This window comes from Hyla sarda, chromosome 4, assembly GCF_029499605.1.
Source record: "Hyla sarda isolate aHylSar1 chromosome 4, aHylSar1.hap1, whole genome shotgun sequence".
Taxonomy (NCBI): domain Eukaryota; kingdom Metazoa; phylum Chordata; class Amphibia; order Anura; family Hylidae; genus Hyla; species Hyla sarda.
In genome coordinates, this window is record NC_079192.1 from 205,715,553 (window position 1) to 205,736,996 (window position 21,444).

Sequence of the window (21,444 nt, forward strand, 5' to 3'; positions counted from 1 at the left end):
TATTATAGCAGTGTTTCCCAACCAGGGTGCCTCCAGCTGTTGCAAAACTACGACTCCCAGCATGCCCGGACAGCCTTTGGCTGTCCGGGCATGCTGGGAGTCGTAGTTTTGCCACAGCTGGAGGCACCCTGGTTGGGAAACACTGCATTATAGAATACTAAGTGCACTTCTATCGCCGCCTCCGGCTAGAGGACCGGGGCAACGTTACATCAGTGACCGCAATCTGTGAGTTGGGAGTGGTAAGTGGCACTCGGTGCCGACATTTTTTTCAGCAGAAAAAACGAGACTATGTAGAGTCGGACCTCTCTCACCTTTTGGGATTTGTACATCTTAAAAGGCACACAACTGCTATCCATCTACTGCCTATAGTGTTATATGTAGAAGGAACATTGCCTACCATCTTTTTACAGGATCTGGGAATATTCTTTTACAGGATATGTGGACACTGTCTCTTAATGGGTTTGCGGAATAGCAAACAGAGGACCATTGCACATTTGCAAGATATTATTTAAAAAATCATTGCATGTTTCTTTTCTACAGGAATTAACAGTATTACTCTGCATATATTTAAAGGGGTACTCCAGTGGAAAACTTTTTTCTTTTTTTTTAAATCAACTGGGGCCAGAAAGTTAAACAGATCTGTGAATTACTTCTATTAAAGAATCTTAATCCTTCCAGTACATTTTAGGGGCTATATACTACAGAGGAAATGCTTTTCTTTTTGGATTCCTCTCATGTCAGGACCACAGCGCTCTCCACTGACCTCTGCTGTCCATTTTTTGGAACTGTCCAGAGCAGGAGAAAATCCCCATAGCAAACATATGCTGCTCTAAACAGTTCCTAAAATGGACAGAGATGTCAGCAGAGAGCACTGTGGTCGTGACATCAGAGAAATCCAAAAAAGAAAAGCATTTCCTCTGTAATATACAGCCCATAAAATGTATTGGAAGGATTAAGATTTTTTAATAGAAGTAATTTACAAATCTGTTTAACTTTCTGGCATCAGTTGATTTAAAAAAAAAAAAAAAAAGTTTTCCATGGGAGTTCCCCTTTAATCCATACATGTATATACAGTACATTGAGATGGTTTACCAATTTAGACCACGTGGTCAATCGGAGTTGGATTAATATGCAGTATCCATTTTGTGACATTTTAACAAGTAATAATATCCTTGCGTGTGAAGTAGGGGCATAATTATTTTAGATCACACAGCCGTAGGGCCCTGCGGTCTGTGAATTTATTATACTATTGGACTTTTTGTATTATTGACTGTCCATTTTTAATAAAAAATAATTATTTACTCATATATTGGTCTAGTGTGGAAATTTTAAAAACATCCACCATACATCAGTACTTGATCTATAACATACTGTATATATTTTTTATTACTCTCTGGGTGTGAGAGTATCTCCGTTACCTAGTTTACTTTGTTGTGAGCTGCACATAAAAACCTTTCTTTACATATCTATTATAGCCTTAATATAAAAAACACAGGTAAGGTGAATGACATTGATTTTCCTGTGACAACGTCACCTATCAAGTGGTGGAATATATTAGGCAGCAAGTCAACAGTCAGTTCTTAAAGCTGATGAAAGTAGGAAAAAATTTCAGGTGTAAGGATCAGATTGACTATGAAAAGGGCTAAATCATGATGTCTAGGTGAGATGTTAAAGAGTAGCTCCCACTATGTAAAAAAAAAAAAAAAGTTTCTGTACCTACCTATTGCCCATCTATCCCTAACCCCATCCCTGCCTTTCAAAAAAGGTTTTTACCACTTAGAAATATATTTTTGTCTGCCTGGTAGTGTGCTCACTTACCAAGCAGACTTCCCCTGCAGGCCCAACGTCACTTATGCCTGCTGGGGGGGGCCCACTTCCGCCCTTAGCTCATCTATGCTGCGCTCCAGTCGGAAGCGCGCATAGATGAGCGGCCAATAGCATGGCAGGCTGCTCCAAGGTCTCCTCCTCCCTGTTTAGAAGTGTAGTGTTATCCAGGGAGGAGGAGTATAGGAGCATCACCCACCTGCTATTCTACACCGCCGAGGCCCGGGACCGAAATTAGGTACGGGTAAATGAAATAAGACCTCTCTTACTTGTACAGGACATGTACAGTCCTGCAGCATCAGCACAGCACTGATATTCAGTGCCTGGCTGCCTCCAGACTGTACATGCCAGGCAGCCAATGAGCGCAGCCCAGACCTTCACAGCGCTCGCTCCCACCTATCTGATTGACAGGCAGGGAGCGAGCGCAGGCAGACTGGGTTCGGACCGAATGCCTGTCCGGGATCGGTCCGAATTCAGCTGTGATGTCACAGCAGGCTGCAGCAGGCCACTAGGAGGGAGACCCCTGGTGGCCGGATTTCAAATGCAAAAAAAAAAAATTATTTAAACACAAAATAAACAATAGAAATATATTGGAGATATGTTGAAGTACATAAGTACAACAACATATAAAAAAAAAATTGACGACAGTGCCCATTTAAAACCAACGTTCTAATATTCTGACAGATCAGTGTATTCTGACATCAATCTCTCACAAGTGTTTTATTGTGGTATATAACAAAGAGGACTGCAGTAAAGGATTGCAGTAAATTCAAAGCTCTTATATTGTAGAAAAGTTTCAGCACAAATGACAGAATGTGTGAAAACTTTCTAAAATGTGACTGGCAAAATCCCTTAGGTACCCTTATCTGGAGCCTATCGCAGATTGATCAATATGAGAACTACTATACTTTTACTATATAAATCCTTCTATCTGCTGAATCTGAAGACTTTGTAAAAAGAGAAGGGAGTCATTTGGATGACAACCAGGTTTGCCAGCCCAATCCCTTGAATCTCCCCTTCTTTTCATTCTTTTTGGGGGTTCTTGTGGATCTTGGCCATGCAGGCAGAGAGACTGCATTTCAGATGTACGTTTGAAGCCTATGCAAACACAAGCTTGGCAGTGCCCAGTGTATAGACCTCCATTCATCTGATAAAGGACACAAAAGTGTCCCTTTGGTTTACATTGAGGTGGTATGCGTTGGCATAGCTTCCTTTTTATTAAAGCACAAGAGATTTTTCCACAATGGGACTCTGTGGATTGCGCATGTCTTTAGCCTATAGGCATGCGCAACCTGCAGGGTCCCATTGTGGAAAAATTCCTCAGAGATATAGGACATATACCAGTGCTTTCCAACCAGGGTGACTCCAGCTGTTCCAAAACTACAACTCCCAGCATGGCCGGACAGCCGTTGGCTGTCCGGCCATGCTGGGGGTTGTAGTTTTGCAACAGCTGGAGGCACCATGGTTGGGAAGCACAGACATATACATTGGATTTTCTGCAGCGGAATCTCCACAGAGGAAAATACGCAGCAGATGAAATTGATGTCAATGGAGTGGCTGAAACCCGAGCCAGAAACTTGCTGTACACCTACCTGTGTGACTGTACCTCGAGGCCGATTCTGAGCAGAACCACATTAAAAGGGTTATTTATTAATAGAAAAATCAGAGCTATTGTCTTCCAAACACAGCATCACACTTTCCTTGGGTATTACAACTTGGCTCCCTTCACTTTAATGGAACTGAGCTGCAATACCACACACAACCTATGGACAGATGTGGCGCTGTTTTTGGAAGAAATCAGCTCTGTTTTTCTAACCCCGGATAACCCCTTTAAGGCAGATTTTCAGAGATTACTACACTACAGCCAAAGGTAGTCCAGGCATGCTGGGGGTTGTAGTTTTGCAACAACTAGAGACACACGTAGCTTCTGACACTTCCGTTTTGTTTAGGTCTAAAGATCTCAGCTATAACATAGAAATATAGTTTTTAAAAACCCCAGTCACTTTTTATTCAAAATTTAATAAAACTTCTTTATTTCAGACAGCCATAACATTTTTATTCCTCACCTTTTACACAGATGACCCATCTCTCAGCTAAGCCTATGCTCTTAGAACCAATTGTGCAGTCTTACTGCAATGGAATCGATTCTTCTAGAAAAAGAGATTAATCATCTAATAACGTGTTTTCCTATGCACCCGCTTTCCCGACCATCCAGTGTAAAATGTTATACTTATTACTGTTTAATACCATCAATCTAACAGTAGGTGGCGCTGATGCATTTTCTTTTGTCATCTCTGCACCTTACTGGCAAAAGAACGGAAAAATAGAAGAATAACCTTTTTGATTTTAACCGAGCAGGTGATGGAAATAAATCTAGCTGCCAGAAAAGATGAGCTTTTTAATATTATATATATGTTATTGGATTGTAAAATAAATAAATAAATAAATATATATATATATAAATAAATAAATAAATTGAACTATACCCAAGTGTGTTTTCTACATTCTGTAGAGCATAGTAGGGCAGAAAATTTCTAAATTATTGACATGGTTATTAGGCTGGGTTCACACTACGTTTTGTCCCATAGGGGAGCGCATACGGCAGGGGGGAGCTAAAACCTCGCGCTCCCGTATGTGACCGTATGCGCTCCCGTATGTCATTCATTTCAATGAGCCGGCCGGAGTGAAACGTTCGGTCCGGTCGGCTCATTTTTGCGCCGTATGCGCTTTTACAACCGGACCTAAAACTGTGGTCAACCACGGTTTTAGGTCCGGTTGTAAAAGCGCATACGGCGCAAAAATGAGCCGACCGGACCGAACGTTTCACTCCGGTCGGCTCATTGAAATGAATGACATACGGGAGCGCATACGGTCACATACGGGAGCGCGAGCTTTTAGCTCCCCCCTGCCGTATGCGCTCCCGTATGGGACAAAACGTAGTGTGAACACATGGACTTTCTAAACCTACGTTCACTATTTTATTATTTGTTTCCCTCTTTATCAGTGTATTTTTTATAGTGGCAACGTACTCTTATTAAGGTAGACTTATTCTATAGATTTTCTGTAGGTAGATGTTAGGGATGTAAGAAAAAATCGATTCTCGCGATAATCGCGATTTTTCATTTGCCGATACAGAATCGATTCAAAATATTTTTGAATCGATTCTTTTAGGGATGTGGAATTTTTAATAAAACGCACTTTTCTTACCTGCCAACGAGCCCGCGGAGCTCCGGTACAGGTGTTGGGTCCCCGGGCTGTATTCTTCTTACTTCCTGTTAGTCCGGCACGTCACATGGAGCTTCAGCCTATCACTGGCCGCAGCGATGTCCCGCCTCCGCTGGTGATAGGCTGAAGCTCCATGTGACGTGCCGGACTAACAGGAAGTAAGAAGAATACAGCCCGGGGACCGAACACCTGTACCGGAGTGTACCGGAGCTCCGCGGGCTCGTTGGCAGGTAAGATAAAGTGCGTTTTATTTTATTTTGCAGCCCGGACGGGATAACATGAGAAAAGTGAGCACCGGAGTACTAGATCGCCGCTGTCAAAGCTGACAGCGGCGTCTATTGGGATCTATGAATGCTCCCAGGTGGGCGATATATCGCGATGTATCGTCACCTAGACGGTATCGCGATATATCGCGATATATCGAATCGCCACACTGGTATCGCGATTCGAATCGAATCGCCAAATTCTTGGCGATTCACACCCCTAGTAGATGTATTGTGTATGTATTCTGTAGGTAGATGTATTCTGTAGGTAGATGTATTCTGTAGATATTCTGTAGGTAGACGTATTCTGTAGTATTCTGTAGGTAGATGTATTCTGTAGTATTCTATAGGTAGATGTATTCTGTAGTATTCTGTAGGTGGATGTATTCTGTAGATATTCTGTAGGTAGATGTATTCTGTAGTATTCCATAGGTAGATGTATTCTGTAGATATTCTGTAGGTAGATGTATTCTGTAGGTAGATGTATTCTGTAGGTAGATGTATTCTGTAGTATCCTGTAGGTAGATGTATTCTGTAGATATTCTGTAGGTAGATGTATTCTGTAGTATCCTGTAGGTAGACGTATTCTGTAGTATTCTGTAGGTAGACGTATTCTGTAGGTAGATGTATTCTGTAGTATTCTGTAGGTAGATGTATTCTGTAGTATTCTGTAGGTAGATGTATTCTGTAGTATTCTGTAGGTAGATGTATTCTGTAGGTAGATGTATTCTGTAGTATTCTGTAGGTAGATGTATTCTGTAGGTATTCTGTAGGTAGATGTATTCTGTAGTATTCTGTAGGTAGATGTATTCTGTAGTATTCTGTAGGTAGATGTATTCTGTAGTATTCTGTAGGTAGATGTATTCTGTAGTATTCTGTAGGTAGATGTATTCTGTAGGTAGATTTATTCTGTAGGTAGATGTATTGTGTAGTATCCTGTAGGTAGATGTATTCTGTAGGTATTCTGTAGGTAGATGTATTCTGTAGGTATTCTGTAGGTAGATGTATTCTGTAGTATTCTGTAGGTAGATGTATTCTGTAGTATTCTGTAGGTAGATGTATTCTGTAGTATTCTGTAGGTAGAAGTATTCTGTAGTATTCTGTAGGTAGATGTATTCTGTAGATATTCTGTAGGTAGATGTATTCTGTAGTATTCTGTAGGTAGAAGTATTCTGTAGTATTCTGTAGGTAGATGTATTCTGTAGATATTCTGTAGGTAGACAGTGACGCCCATAATTCTTCTCTTGACCCCAGGCATCAATAACAGTACCCGCTTATATATTTGTGCATGTGAATTGGATTCTTTTTTTTTCTCCGTTCGTTGTAGTCTTCAATCGACAGACACTATTAAAAATCAAAGCTGTATTTTTACACTAGTAGCCACGTATGTCCCTTCGCTGGCGGAGTGTTACTATTATTACAGGGCTATATATAGCATCTGCTTCATTAGCGGGCGTAATACAAGGAAGAAAATGTTTGTGAAGTGACTAGAGAGTATTTACCGGGCACACACAGACAGCAGGGGAGGGAGGAAGGGACCTGTGCAGACACAATTAGCCTCTGTTGGGAGCTGACACCAGACTGGAGAATAACTTTGCCAGTGTCGGGAAAGCAGGAGTCAAGGAGATAAGGAGTTCCCAGGAGGATGAAGGAAGCCTTGTTATGAAGACACAATCACAGATGAGATTTGACTGCACTTTCACCATAACTTGACATCAGAACAAAAAATAATCTGAGACATATGTGGTGGCCCAGTACGGGAGTTGTTACCCCGTACCCTTGCTGCCCTGTCAGGCAGTCTCCCTGCAGTCTCTATGCCCCCCTGAATCTTTTCTACTGTAATTGTATATTATCCCCTATGTTATGTATATAAGAATGTTGTATCTTTAAGAAAGGTTAACATGTGATCATCAGTTGTCATGTGATTGTTACCCAGGAGGTATCAGTGACCAGGTGACTTAAAGGAGTAGTCCAGTGGTGACTCAGTGGTGAGCAACTTATCCCCTATCCTAAGGATAGGGAATAAGTTGTAGATCGCGGGGGGTCCGACCGCTGGGGCCCACTGCGATCTCCTGTACGGAGCCCCGACAGCCCGCGGGAAGGGGGCGTGTTGACCTCCGCACGAGGCGGCGGCCGACACGCCCCCTCAATACAACTCTATGGCAGAGCCGAAGCACTGCCTTCGGCAATCTCCGGCTCTGCCATAGAGATGTATTGAGGGGGCGTGTCGGCCGCCGCTTCGTGCAGGGGTCGACACCCGCTATCTGGGCACAGAGCCGGGGCCCCGTACAGAGAGATCGCAGAGGGCCCCAGCGGTCGGACCCCCCGCGATCTCAAACTTATCCCCTATCCTTAGGATAGGGGATAAGTTTTTCACCACTGGACTACCCCTTTAAGGGTGACCAATGGGACCCCACTAGAGTCTCCCCCATAAAATCCCTGGGAGGAGTCTCTTCTCTCTTTTAGTTCCTGAATCTTTGCAGAGGTGCAGTTGAGCCTAAGAGTGTGTCTGGAGTCATAGGAGGCCTCAAGTCAAGTCTGCAGCCACACTTTACAAGTCTACAAGTAAGCTAAAGTCACAGCTTAGTCTGTCTCCTGTCAGGTCAAGTCAGTCACTGTCATCTATTGTCAAGTCAACGTGGCCTGCACAAAATTGTCCAAATCTGCGGCAAGTCCCAGAAAGCCCTTAAGGTCTCTGAAGTCACCGGTCACCTCCATGGGCCTAGCTGAACTGTATAGACTGTTTAATATGTCACTCAGTAAAGCTACCATTGTCCGTAACTTGGCGTCAGAGACATTATTGCCCCCCGTGCCTAGCCCAGGATCCAGCGGTATACCTTCAGGTGGTATTGAGGATAAACCACGCCCTGGCGTCACGAATACAAGAGATTATTGCCATCTGCCCCTAGGGTAATTCCATCTGCCCTACATCTCACGCCCATTACTGCACATAACACACAGGGAGCAGACTTTGGGAGAAAATTTACAGCAACTTCAAAAGTGCTGCTTCTCCTGCTCTCCTCCAGCACACTGTGATGTTGTTTGGCATACTTATTCAGCGCGTGGTCTTTTACATTTACTTGATGAAATATGAAGTTCAATTTCTATTTCCACACAGCTCTGTTATGCGCACATATAGTGTGCCATTGTTCACTACAGGATTCCTTTCCTTTGTGCCGAACCCAGAATGGACAAAACATATAGGGTATGTCCAGTTTGGAAAAGCCATTTTCACACACCCTATTAGAGAAGGTAATCTGTCATAAGTATCACCCGCACTAACCTGTTGGTAAAAGGTTTTAGCTCAGATGATACTGATGATAATGATACTTACCACCGCTAGATCCGTGACTCTGTTTGTCCATTATGCTTCTTTTTCAGTATATGCAAATCACCCATCTTGGTGCAAATGAAGCAGTCCCAAGGCCCTTGTCACCATTGCTTCGTTCTCTGTCTGCCTGGCTAATGAAGATTTATAAAGGTTTGTCTGTTCACTCCTATCCGCTGTTACTGCACATGAGTAGCAGTGCCCGCTTCCAGATGTATCATAGAAGCCACACATGTGCAGTAGCCACGGATATGAGTGAGCAGGAAGATGGACCTTCATGAATATTCATTAACCAGGCAGATGAAGGACGAAGCAGTGGTGACATCACCATGCACAGGTAGGGATTTGGGGGTCTTGGAAACGCCCGATGCACACCATATAAAGAAACTGAAGCTCAAAGGACGAACAGAGCCATGGATCTGGCAGTGGTTAGTATAATTTTCTTCATCAGGATCACCCGCACTACAAGCCTGTAGTTAGTGCAGGGGATACTGGTGACAGAGGTCCTTTAATAGACGGGGGTCCCGTGTTCAGGATTTGCCAGAACAGAGTGGCTGCACACAGTGGCCCTCATTTACTAAGAAAATCGGGTTGTAAGTCTATGTTGCTTTCTTACCCGACTGCTTTTTTCCCCTGGTATTTATTATTATGTCGCATCCTGTTTGTCGCACGTGGGTTTTGTAGGTTTTGGTTTCCAACTCCTCTGAGCTGTCGGGAAAAAATCCACAACAATTCAACAAATTAGGGTTGGAAACCTTAATAAATACGTGGGAAAGCTCAGAAATGTCGGGTAACGCCCCTTTTTCGGGTTTGGGAGAATCCACATCGGGTCCGTTGGGAAAAAATGTCGCATAGTGTCGCAGACTGGCGCACGATGTCTGCGACATGGCGCAGACAAAGATGCGACAAAAAAACCCGACAAAAGAGGTCGGGTTTAGAATAGTAAATGAGGGCCAGTGTCTCTCTCTCCCCTCCCCTGTGGTGGCATTGCAGGGAATCTGAACACTTACTACCAGGTTTCTCCACAGAATGTAGCTGTTTGTGGGTCTTCCAGGGGGACATATTGTGTTCAGATTATTGGTCAATGGACTCCTCCCTGGTTCGGAGATCCATTGTAATTTAAAAAATCAGATAAGCAGAAATGGAACAAACCAGCTGACTCCGAGCCTGCCCCAAACATCTCTCTGGGTGTTCAAAGCTGTAGGTAACTACCACCCTCCCTCCATTATTGTTTTGAAGGACAGATGTGGTTACTTAAGACTTTTGGAGGCAATATACAGGGACAGCTCCAGATAGATGTGAACCCTTGGTGGCAGAATTACATTTGGCTCCCAATTCACCCTATTATAAGCTAGACAAAAGATCTCCTAAAATCTTCTCCATAACCCCTCCAAGCTAAGTGAACCCAGTATTTACACCAGCCTGGGAATAGTAGCCCTACTCTTTCTGTCATAAGAAGTTGCGATGCTCTGATCATAATATATAGCTAAGTAAAAGGGGGAGCGGCGGCCTGGAACAGGTGTCAGCCAGCATATGTGATGGATTTCAACCTAAACAAGCAGGACAATCTCCATTATATATCATGCTGACTGCGAAAGATAAACGGAGCAACATTCTTAGTTAATACCCATGGGAATTTTTTTTTTTTTTTTTTTTTAACTACAATATAACACCTACAGTAAAATATAAAAAATGCATTGAACTGTGTCCATAGACTTTGCAGAGGAAAATTTACCTATTCTGCGCATGATCACCATTTGCTCCATTACTGGAATCCCCACCAAACACTATAGTGGAATCCCAAGTCCCCTTACCCCTCACCAAGGGATCTGAATAGGGGGGAAGGCAAACAGGCATACTGCCATTCCTTTTAAAACCTATGGGGTTGACTGAGACAACTAAGTACATCCTCTGCATAGGTGATAGGTCTTATCTGGAAGAACCGGCCTCAAGACACAGAACCTTACCTCAGGTATATCAATGCAAATAGCTTTATATCCTTTTTATTTTTATTTTTTTAATAGTAGCTCAAAATAGTAAAGATACTACATAAACTTAGCTGGGTGACTGAAAATGGGACTGTGTACTACCTTGTAGCCCTTGACTAAATGACCATCAAATGTAGTCACTTAGCTGTAAACAAAAATAAATAGGCTACATATATATATAATGCAATCCCAAGGAGTATTGAAAGGAACAAGCTATTAGAGGCCTATTAATGAGTCTCCAAATAGCTATTCTGGTCTGCAATTGTGACCCAGAATGTTATGCTTAAGAAAGCATAGACTGTAATGAGTTTAATGGACATAGCCTGGATAACCTATTATGATTTCTCTGCTAAGTCCCATTAGTGAGATGGAGCAGCTTGTGATAAATACAACTTGGGAACTTACTCCACAGATGTGCACATTATTTACATATGATGTCAAAAAAAACAACATTTAATTATACCAAATTTGTACAAAACAGGTCTTATTGGCCTATTTCCTTCCTTTCTTTCATCCATACAGGTCTTATATTAGCCTTCTTAATGAATTTTTTTGCATAAGTATTTAGCCTGATGTAAAGTACAGCCATAATTTAGATTTGGTGTTTTAAAGTAATCACATAACTATATCTTTTGTCCGTGTTTAAAAAAATAAAAAATAAAAAACACCTTTAGGGTCTACAGTGTCCTGCACATATTTGATTTGATACTGCACATGTGAATAAACCGTTATGTTGAAATTTGATGCCAACCATTATTTTGCCAATGGTGAGGTAACCTCATCAACAGCCTGTCTGTATTACTCCTTAATATGTGAGTGTAAAGTGCCCTCTTCTTATCATGGAGCATGGAGATGAACCTGACCAAGATGAAGAGTGCTAGACCACACTCAAAATGTACTCCCCACATGGGATGGGAGTGAAGGATTGCTAATCACCAATACCAGACTGGTCAACATGTTTCGCTAATACCCACTGGAAAAAAAAACTGTTTAAACACGTTAAATACTAGATACCTATAAATGTATAGAAAATTCAGTTACGTTTAAAATTGCACTATATGCATCAGAACAAAGTATACCACAAACGATGGGATAATCCTAAAGGTGGCATATACTGTGCCTGTTCTGACATCCCTATTAATAGCATAGACTCCCTAATATACTTGTAACTGCAGACTACCTAAAATGTTGATGTACGAGTGCTATGTCAGAATGGGAAGATACTTAGAAAGAGCCAAGCTATTCCCTTGTAACAAAGATGCCTCAAAATGTGCCAATACAACCACATCACATCATATACATATAGGTGTCCATATTGACCTCATATGCTCAAATAAGCAGCCTATCAAACCATGACAATTACTGTCTCATCAGATAGCGCCATAAAACAACCAATAAGAGATATTCAAAATGCACATACAAATGACAGGAAGAGGTCAAGGGTTAAATAAGACTACTGTACAGGCCAAACTTCCATCGCATGCTACACACTACTGGTAAGAGGCCTTAGAAATAAAGCTCAGCAAAAACATAGAATTGTGATGTCAATGGACTTCATTTGCAAGGTGTACATAGAAACTGGAGCATGCACACCAACTTAGAAAAAACCAGTGACTGCACAGAACTGAGCATGTCACTATATTCAGTTCAGAGGCTCCCTACGAGGCTGGCACATATGCACCAACTTAGAAAGACTATCCAATGACAGTGTTGATATGCGCATGTCTTGTGAATAAGTCTTGAGATAATGTAAAGAGGAGAAGATGGGCGCTAACTTAGAGAAATTGTGAAGCTTAACGGGACAATGCACACAAGTTCAAGAACTAAAAAAGAATGGATTAAGCATGACACCTCAACTAGGCGGAATATGACAATACAAAAATGAAACAGGAAATTGCTGGAACTAGTAAAGGTAAGTATAAATGGACACCAACTATCAAGTTGTTAATGCCAGGACAAGTTGAAGTGTCAAGTCTATGTGGAAACTTGACATTAGCAAAGAGCATAAAAGGCCTGGTCTGCCATTTTGAAGACTATGTGAAACATGTTGGTGATGTGAAACATGTTGGTGTTATAGGAAAAACTTTTAAACATCACATGTCATTCTACATATTTACATGTATCTTGGGTTTTACATGTAAGAGTGGAGACCCAATACCTTTAAAGGGGTATTCCAGGATTTTTTATTTAATTTGACTATGCTACAGGGGCTGTAAAGTTAGTGTAGTTTATAATATAGTGTCTGTACCTGTGTGTAACTAAACAACAAAACCCCAGGGGGTAACAGGGTAACTCCAAAGGGGTACCTTAAACTAGAAACTAGAGGACTCTGGCTTGTGCCTAGTATTTTAATCGCAGGCGTATCTACCAGCACAAGTACATATATTTCCCTCAGCACCTCAGTAGTGGCCATACTAGTATTTGTGGCACACACTACCTAGAGGCTCCCAATCATAGTCATTATATGTGCTAGGTAGACCCTGTATTTTTTAATTAGTGTGGTACACACAAACACTTCTGTCTTATTATTATCACATTTCCAGTTTATTTTAATTGCATCCAATAAAAGTAACATTTTATCTAATTTCATTTGGGGGTTTCTAGTTTAGGGTACCCCTATGGGGGTTTCCCCTAAAGTTGTTGTACATGTACCTGTGTGTGATAGTTTTTTTTTCACAATTCTTGTGATTTTCGACCCACTATTTATTTTTATCAGCATACAAAATTACTATTGTCTCAGATTTTTCCCAAGTTGCAATGCGGCCGAGACCTGACCTCACTAGTCAGCCTGTCTGCTCCAATGGGTGGAGCGATCGCTTGGTGGGAGAGAGATCAATCTGCATCTAATGCAACAGCTGTAGCCCCCCTGATTGAAAACCACAGGTCATTTGAATGGATGCAGCTCATTTATGTTTCAATGGGTGGGGTGGCTGATGTGTGGGAGGGAGGAAAATGGAATTATAGGATTTGTAGTCAAAAAAAAGAAAACAAACAGGAAATACCAGTTCACAAAAAGCTAGCCACAGTGTTATGGTAATCTCACAACATAGCCATTTAGCCCCAAGGCAAGCACAGATCCTTCCTAAGCATGTCCATTACTGTCTTCCAGGTACGTACTAAAATTACCTTATGGTGGAGAACCCCTTATGGGTCTATTCACACGTACAGTATTCTGTGCAGATTTGATGCGCAGGATTTTCTGCTACAGATTTCAATGTAAACTGAACACAGCTTGAAATCCTGTGCATCAAATCTGCGCAGAATACTGTACGTGTGAATAGACCCTTAGAGAGAGACAATAATTCTTAAAACTATTACCCGATCCTTTATTGAGTAAACTCTGAACAATAGAGAGCTGATTTGGATGGAGTTCAATATCATCCATACAATGTATACTGAATAGAAAACTAAGGCTTGTAGTCACGAAATGACAGCTATGTAATCTATGATCAATTCATATTTGACATCATGTTTATTACTTAACCCCTTAAAAAAAAAAAAAAACAGAAACCCGTTATGGCAACTGCAAAATGAACATTTCTAGGTATCTGAATTCCACTGACTTCCACGTGGTTCTAAAATAATCCTCCTAATGCTCCCACTTGACAGCATGAAGGAGTCAAGCTTCATTCACCCAACTTCACTAACTTCTATCATTTTTTTTTTTTTATAGAAATGTCTTTTCTGAAAACTAATTAAATGAACCAGTGAATGTGATGCTGTGAAATGATCAGTAAAGAATCAGGACTGCTGGTCGCCAGAATGAAGACATCCAAGAGACACATTGCTGCCTCTGTGAACAGGAACATTATAAAACTACATATGAATAATTTACAATATTTAATATTATGGCAGTGCTATATTATAAATTCAATCTGCTAGTAATACAGTATTTTACTGATCAAGAGTTTGTGAGACACCTTAAAGAAAATCTTACAAATAATGTAACTTCATACTATAATCTCTTCGGAAAATTAAATAAAATCATGGGGGAGGAGATTTATATCACAACCTGTGGAAAGGAAATGTTGACCAGTTGCCCCTAGCAACCAATCAGATCGCTACTTTTATTTTTTATAAGGCCTCTGAAAAATTAAAGGAGCAATCTGATTGGTTGCTATGGGCAACTGGTCAACTTTTCTTCAGCAAAGGTCTTGATAAATCTCCCCCTTGGAGATTATATTTATCTTGACGAAAATGTATTAATTTGGCCTCAAGATGAAAAAATTAAATAATATACAAATCTCACTTGCTTCCTTTATGTTGCTAATATGACTATAACATTACTATGGATAAAGCTTTGGTGTGCACGAAGAAACATCTGTGGACACACAAGAAGAGTAGTGGGGGACTAAGTTGCAATCGCTATAGCAGGTTTGAAATGTGTCAATTTTGACCCCAAACGTTTTTTTTTTTGAAAATTCTGTTTATTTTATTTTCATATATTTATTTATATAGTATTTATATATACCACAGTGCTGTCCAGGGCTTATTTTTTACTCACATTGATGCCTGTCCCCAAAGGTGCTGACACTTTAAGTTACAAATGATCCTATCATGTAAACATGAGAAGAACATACAAACGTCATGCAGATGTTCCCCATCCTAACTAATGAGCCGCCATGCTGCCCCTTTATTAGGTTAGCGAAGATTCGCTCAAGGTAAAGTAACAGTTTCCATGTTTTCCCAATTTATAAAAACCATTATCACAATAAAAACCCAACAAACATGTCACTTAAAAATAAGGATTACCCAATAAAAGACACACTGGTGTTTTGAGGAATAAGCTAATGCACAAAAAATCATTACCATGTCTACATAAAACATTCAGGAACTGTCTGAAATGCACTTACTGCAAGCATCATTTACTAAATAATATTGCCTAAATTACTATAGGCACAAATAAATACTCTTTCCAAGCTCATCTCCAGCGCAGGCAGCCTGATGATTCATGGTGTTGACCCATATTCCCGTAGGAATTGTAATTAAAATGTTCTGGTTAATTAAAGCATAGCCATGAGGATAATGAAATAAACAGGTCATCACTAGCCAATGAGTAACAGCTTTACATGTTACAAATCTAATAGAGATAATGTCTGACAAGATGGTTTATGTAAGAGTAACTAGATGTTCTGGACTACGTGTTTCTCACATTAAAGTGTCTCATCACCTGGGAATACATTTTATATTGTACAATGTAAAACCACAAGGGGAAGTAGATATTGTGCCCATAAGAATAAAAGCAGTGCCTCAATATTTCTACCTTAGTGTAAGCTCCTGGGTAATAAGGTGTATAAAAAGCGAATGCTGTTGCTTAAAGCAATAAATGTGTTCATAGCAGTTGTCATTGCACCTCTACCTTTCCCCACAGGGCACTAAGTAGGAATAGAGTTCTTATATTTCAGGGAGGAAGATATTGGCCTACACAGAGTTTGACTAGAAATAACGGTTTCAAATAAATACTATCTTTAAAGGGTTACTCCGGTGGAAAACTATTTCTTTTATGAGCTGCTGTATGCTACAGAGGAAGTTGTATAGTTTTTTTTCTGACTGACCACAGTGCTCTCTGCTGACACATCTGTCCATCTCAGGAACTGTCCAGAGTAGGAGCAAATTCCCATAGCAACCCTCTTCCTAACGCTCTCAGCACACACAATTGTGTATTGCCACAGCCACATGCCTGTGATGTTTATGTCACAAATAAAAAAAACAAAAACAAACAAACATTAAAAGGGATGAACAATTACATTAAAAAAAAACGTACAAAAATGATCGTATATAAAAAGCAGAAATGATATAAGCAACCTTTAAGCCAAAACAAGAACAAAAGAAAAAAAGATAATAGGAAGACGGAGGCCTTAACATAGTGTCAGGTGTTATAAAGGAGCAATAAATAAAGATATGGTAAGACAAGTATGGCTGTCAGAAACGGAAGGCATATCATTTGAAGAGTCAAGAAGAGAAAAAATTGTCAAATCAGTAAAAGTAAGCGTAGAGTCTGGATAAAACAAAGGACAAGTAAAGTGGCAGTACAGCCAATGCCAACCTAAAATGAAGACATTTTTTCCTGGCTGTTCAATAAAAGAATTTGCAATAACAGCATGCTAACATAAACAAACATATGTTTACATCAACTGTAGGCACATATATGGCAGATTCCAGTGCTTTAGGCAACTATTTTTCCCAATCAAAACACCACCACAACCTGGCAGAACCTAACAAACCCATAATAATCAATGGGGTCAGTCTAGCACAGCTGGTGATGGTTGTTCAACAAAACCTTCACAGGGTTATGGTTTCCATCATAAATTAAAGTCCTCAATGCAAACGTAAATAGGATCTATCGCATGTTCGTGTATATATTATACCTGTGTGTGCTTGATGACGGCTGTCCCTCCAGCATGGTCATGTTACACAAGTGAGAAGGACATGAGTACCAGTAGCCTTGTGCAAAGACAAAGTCCATGGGCTTATGAGTAAATGCTAGACCCACCTGTTGTGGATGATGGTGCTTATGGTGGCATGAACCAGCATAAGGAGTAGACCCAATGCTGATGTTTGCAAAGTCGCTAATCTCCTTTATTATGAGATTGCACTAGAGTTGTATCTCTGAGCCTTCAAATCACATAAACATTCTGTTTTTCCACTAAAAACTAGACCTGATAAGGATAGAGTCCAATGGATTGTATCTCTCTGGTTTATCTACTTTATAAAGTTATAATAAATAAAGCCAATAAAGGTTGATCTATAAACAAAGGTATTAATATGATCATCATATGATAACTCTCACGTAAGGAACACATATTTTATATGTCAAGAAGACTAGAAAAAATGTTGCATATAGTTTTCCCATCTTCCAGATTCACAACAGTGGTGCTAATGTGCGTTGACACCAGATTGAGAGTGACATTTACTGCTGAGGACGTTCTCTGGCTCACAAAAGCAAAGTGTCTTAAAATAGAACATTCTGCAGTAACTGTAATCAATGGCAAAGCACCAGCCTCACAATTTCTCCATCCTATTGATCTCAGTTTACACTGTATAAACCAGACTCTGCAAAATCTCTCGATAGCTGCCTTCAAACAGTGTGCAATTAGACATGTGCAAGGGGAAACAGATGTTGCGGAAAAATAATTGCTTGTCTGCATTTTTGATGATCTTTTCCTTTTTAATTCCAAACATGCAAATTACTTGCCGGTTATTCGTGAGAAGGGTGTCTGAGGAGAACGCACAACAAACTAAGCTGATCAGCTCTCTGGTGGACTTTCTGTGGGTGAGCTGCAATGGGATTTGGGTTGGCGGGTTAACAAGTAGAGAATTCCACAGGATGTTAAGAACTGCACAGTGATATAGTGCAGCCACAAGGGTCAACCACATAACACCTGTAAACACTGGAGAGATATGGGTTTGCTAATGCAGGTCATCCGTCTGTTTTCACAACCTGAGCTAGTGTGTATACTCCCTTCTCTAGAGTGGGCAGTTCTAAGATTATAAATCGGCCCTTTAACACATATGGTATTCTTTTAGCCGACAGATTTTTGGTACTTTCAGCAAATAATGTGTTTCAAATACATTTGAGTAGTATTGCAAATTACAGACCAAGAGGAAGGAGGCTACAAATACTGTATAATACAATACATATAAGGTTGTTCATGATTCTATTTTGTAAGCTCCTGTTTCCAATATTGTAAAATAGGAATGGTTACTTAAGGAGAGACAACTGAGCTCTGTTAAAGGGGTACTCTGTCATGGCCCTGCCCCCCTTGTGAAGTCAAGGCCCCACCCCCTCAATGCAAATCTATGGTAGGGGGTGCGGTGGCACCCCCTACCATAGACTTGCATAAAGGGGGTGGGGCGTGATGTCACAAGGGTGGGGGGTGGATCCGTGATGTCACGAGCCTCCGGCCCCTGCATTGCCAGTCATCAGGCACGGAACGAAGTTCGCTCTGTGCACCTGATGGCAGGAGAGATCGCAATGGTTCCCAGTGGTGGGACCTGCATTCAGGCATCTTTTCCCCTACCCAAAGGAAGATGTCTAGGGGCTGAGTACCCCTTTTAGGAGCAGAGCCCCTGAGCATATTGCTACTAGTGCAAACACATTTTAGAGGACTAATGTCTATTTTATTCTACTTCCATATTAGTGTAGGCACACAAGTATCTATATATAAGCATTGTTGGAGTACGGTTATTATTATATTACTGCACACTTGAGGACCTTGCTGATTGGCACTAAAACACATGGAACATGAGCATGGGGTCATGAAGGGGCTTCTTGTTTATGGCCTAAACATATTTTATACTTTAGAAGCCCAACGTATTTGATACTCTGGACTACTACTCCACTTTACGGTACCTTCTGCAGAGTCGTACTTTGTATGTGACCGTATACAGAATTGCATGCATACTGCTTGTATTGTCGGACATGCTTTAAAAAAGCTGGGACTTTTGCTATCCAAATATGGTAAGTACCGTTACGATAAATGGGTTTAAAAATCTGTAGTACGACTAATAACCTTGGCTTTACAAAGATTCAACATTCTGGTTCTTTGTCATAAGCTCAGCCAGACTGGAGAGCTGATAAAACCTATCGCTAAAGCATTTGGCTAATTTGATACTGACCCACACACAATAAATACAGAAGAAAAATCAATGAGTATTCCAACATAAGATAAAGAGCTTTTTGCCCTGAAACCCTTACTGCAAGGCTGCTAACTCCAGGGAATTAAAACAAAGTATCCTCTTGTCTGAAGCCATTAAATATGCCTGACATTGCACTATAAAATGAATATGCTGACTATAGAGAAAACATAGGCAGGATCTCTGGCACTTTATACAGTTTTAAAACTAACAATTAAAATGTAGAACTCTTGAATGGTAGAGTGGTTTTACCAACAATAAGTGCTATGTTACTGATATAATAATAATAATTCTTTATTTATATAGCACACACAGATTCTGTAGCACTCTACACTCAAACTGATCCCTGTCCCCATTGGGGCTCCAAATCTAAATTTGAACCCAGGGCCCCAGCACTGCAATGCAACAGTTCTAACCACCAATGCAATACTATTCTTCTACTAACCAATTATGCTTTTTCAAGTTTCACTTAGACCTGTCCATAACTATATTGGCATGGTCCTGCAGCTGAGATCACCATTAGAGATGAGCGAATTTACAGTAAATTCGATTCGTCACGAACTTCTCGGCTCGGCAGTTGATGACTTTTCCTGCATAAATTAGTTCAGCTTTCAGGTGCTCCTGTGGGCTGGAAAAGGTGGATACAGTCCTAGGAGACTCTTTCCTAGGACTGTATCCACCTTTTCCAGCCCACCGGAGCAGCTGATCTAATTTATGCAGGATAAGTCATCAACTGCCGAGCCGAGAAGTTCGTGACAAATCGAATTTACTGTAAATTAGCTCATCTCTAATCACCATCCATGCTTGGGTATGATGGTTCCTGACACTCTCAAAGGTCTTGGTATATTAGTCTTTTCTCCCCTGGATCCACCCATTGCAGATGAAGATCATATTAATCAGTGCTTTCTGTATGGAGATTTATTTCCTGCTTGCTCTTGTGTTCTGCTTATATTGGCATCCTCCGATTACAATGAAATATAGTAGCACTAATCACAGTATCCTGTTGTATAAAACCCTGTTATTGCTAGAAAACATTGCTTGAAAATTTCCTCTGTTTTGTCAGATCCACTGATTACCTCTGACAGCCAGGCGTAACTTACTCTGTCCTTACTCGACCTCCCAATCAGACTTATCCCTACGTATTGTAAAGAGATTTGCATATAAAATCAGAATGTCCATCCACTGTGCATGGGATTAAACAGCAAATTATAAAAAAAAAAAAAAAAAATCTGGGCTCTCATCACTAAATCAGGGCCTACAAATAAAAAAAAGGGCCATCATATCAATCTTAACTTTTTTTTTTCCAGCACTATATTCAGTGTATATTTCTGGAAATATTCATCTTACAGAGTATAAGTTGCCGTCCATTTGCAAATCAAACATCACTATCCCTTTTTTTTTATTTTTAAAGGGAATAGGTCACCAGCATCAGCCATAGGTGCGTTGACATTCTGGTCCAGCAGTCAGTGAGATCTCCTAGCACGTACGGCCTACATGCTTAGGGGAAGATGACATGAATATTTATGACGAGAGCATTTCCAAGGAAAAATCAAGCTGGCAGACAACTAGTTTGCATATATACATTTTCCTCAATATCTCTGGAAAAGGGGCACAGAAAAGAAAAAGGTAATGGCCCTTGTAATCAGCATCACTTGCACTATAAACCTGTACCAGCAAGTTAGTGTGGGTGACAATGATGACAGATTCCCTTTAACCCCTAGACTATACCGGGTGTACAGGTCTGGAACTTAACGCTCTAGAGCATACAGGTACGCCCTGATGCATTAAGTGACTATGAAGCGAGCGCAGTTAATGTTTTCACTTATTAGTGGCAACTGTCAGTATTCAGGACCTCATCATTAATAACAGGTAGCGGCAATCCTACAACTGCCATCATTAACCCTTTAAATGCTGTGATTAATGCTGATATGTAGTCTAAAGTTGAACTGAATATTGCCCGTGGCACAGTTTAACTTAACGGATCCTCATAAAGTAATCGTGGGCATCCGATGAGCTGAAACGCTAGAAACCTGCCTCCGCCTGCTGATCGCCAAGTCACTGATGCAGCTCCTTGGTTGCAAGGCTATATTAGTGGAGCGCCAATCTCATTGATCAATGCTATACAAAAATAAAAAAAAGTTATGGGGGTCAGAAGAGGACAATTTTAAGTATACTGATT

General features: G+C 40.7%; 1 protein-coding gene across 6 annotated transcripts in view; it reads right to left on the bottom strand.

Annotated features, from left to right (window-relative positions):
* FRMD4A (FERM domain containing 4A) overlaps nt 1–21,444 on the bottom strand; it is a 435,019-nt gene that overhangs the window by 122,970 nt on the left and 290,605 nt on the right. The window lies entirely within an intron of this gene.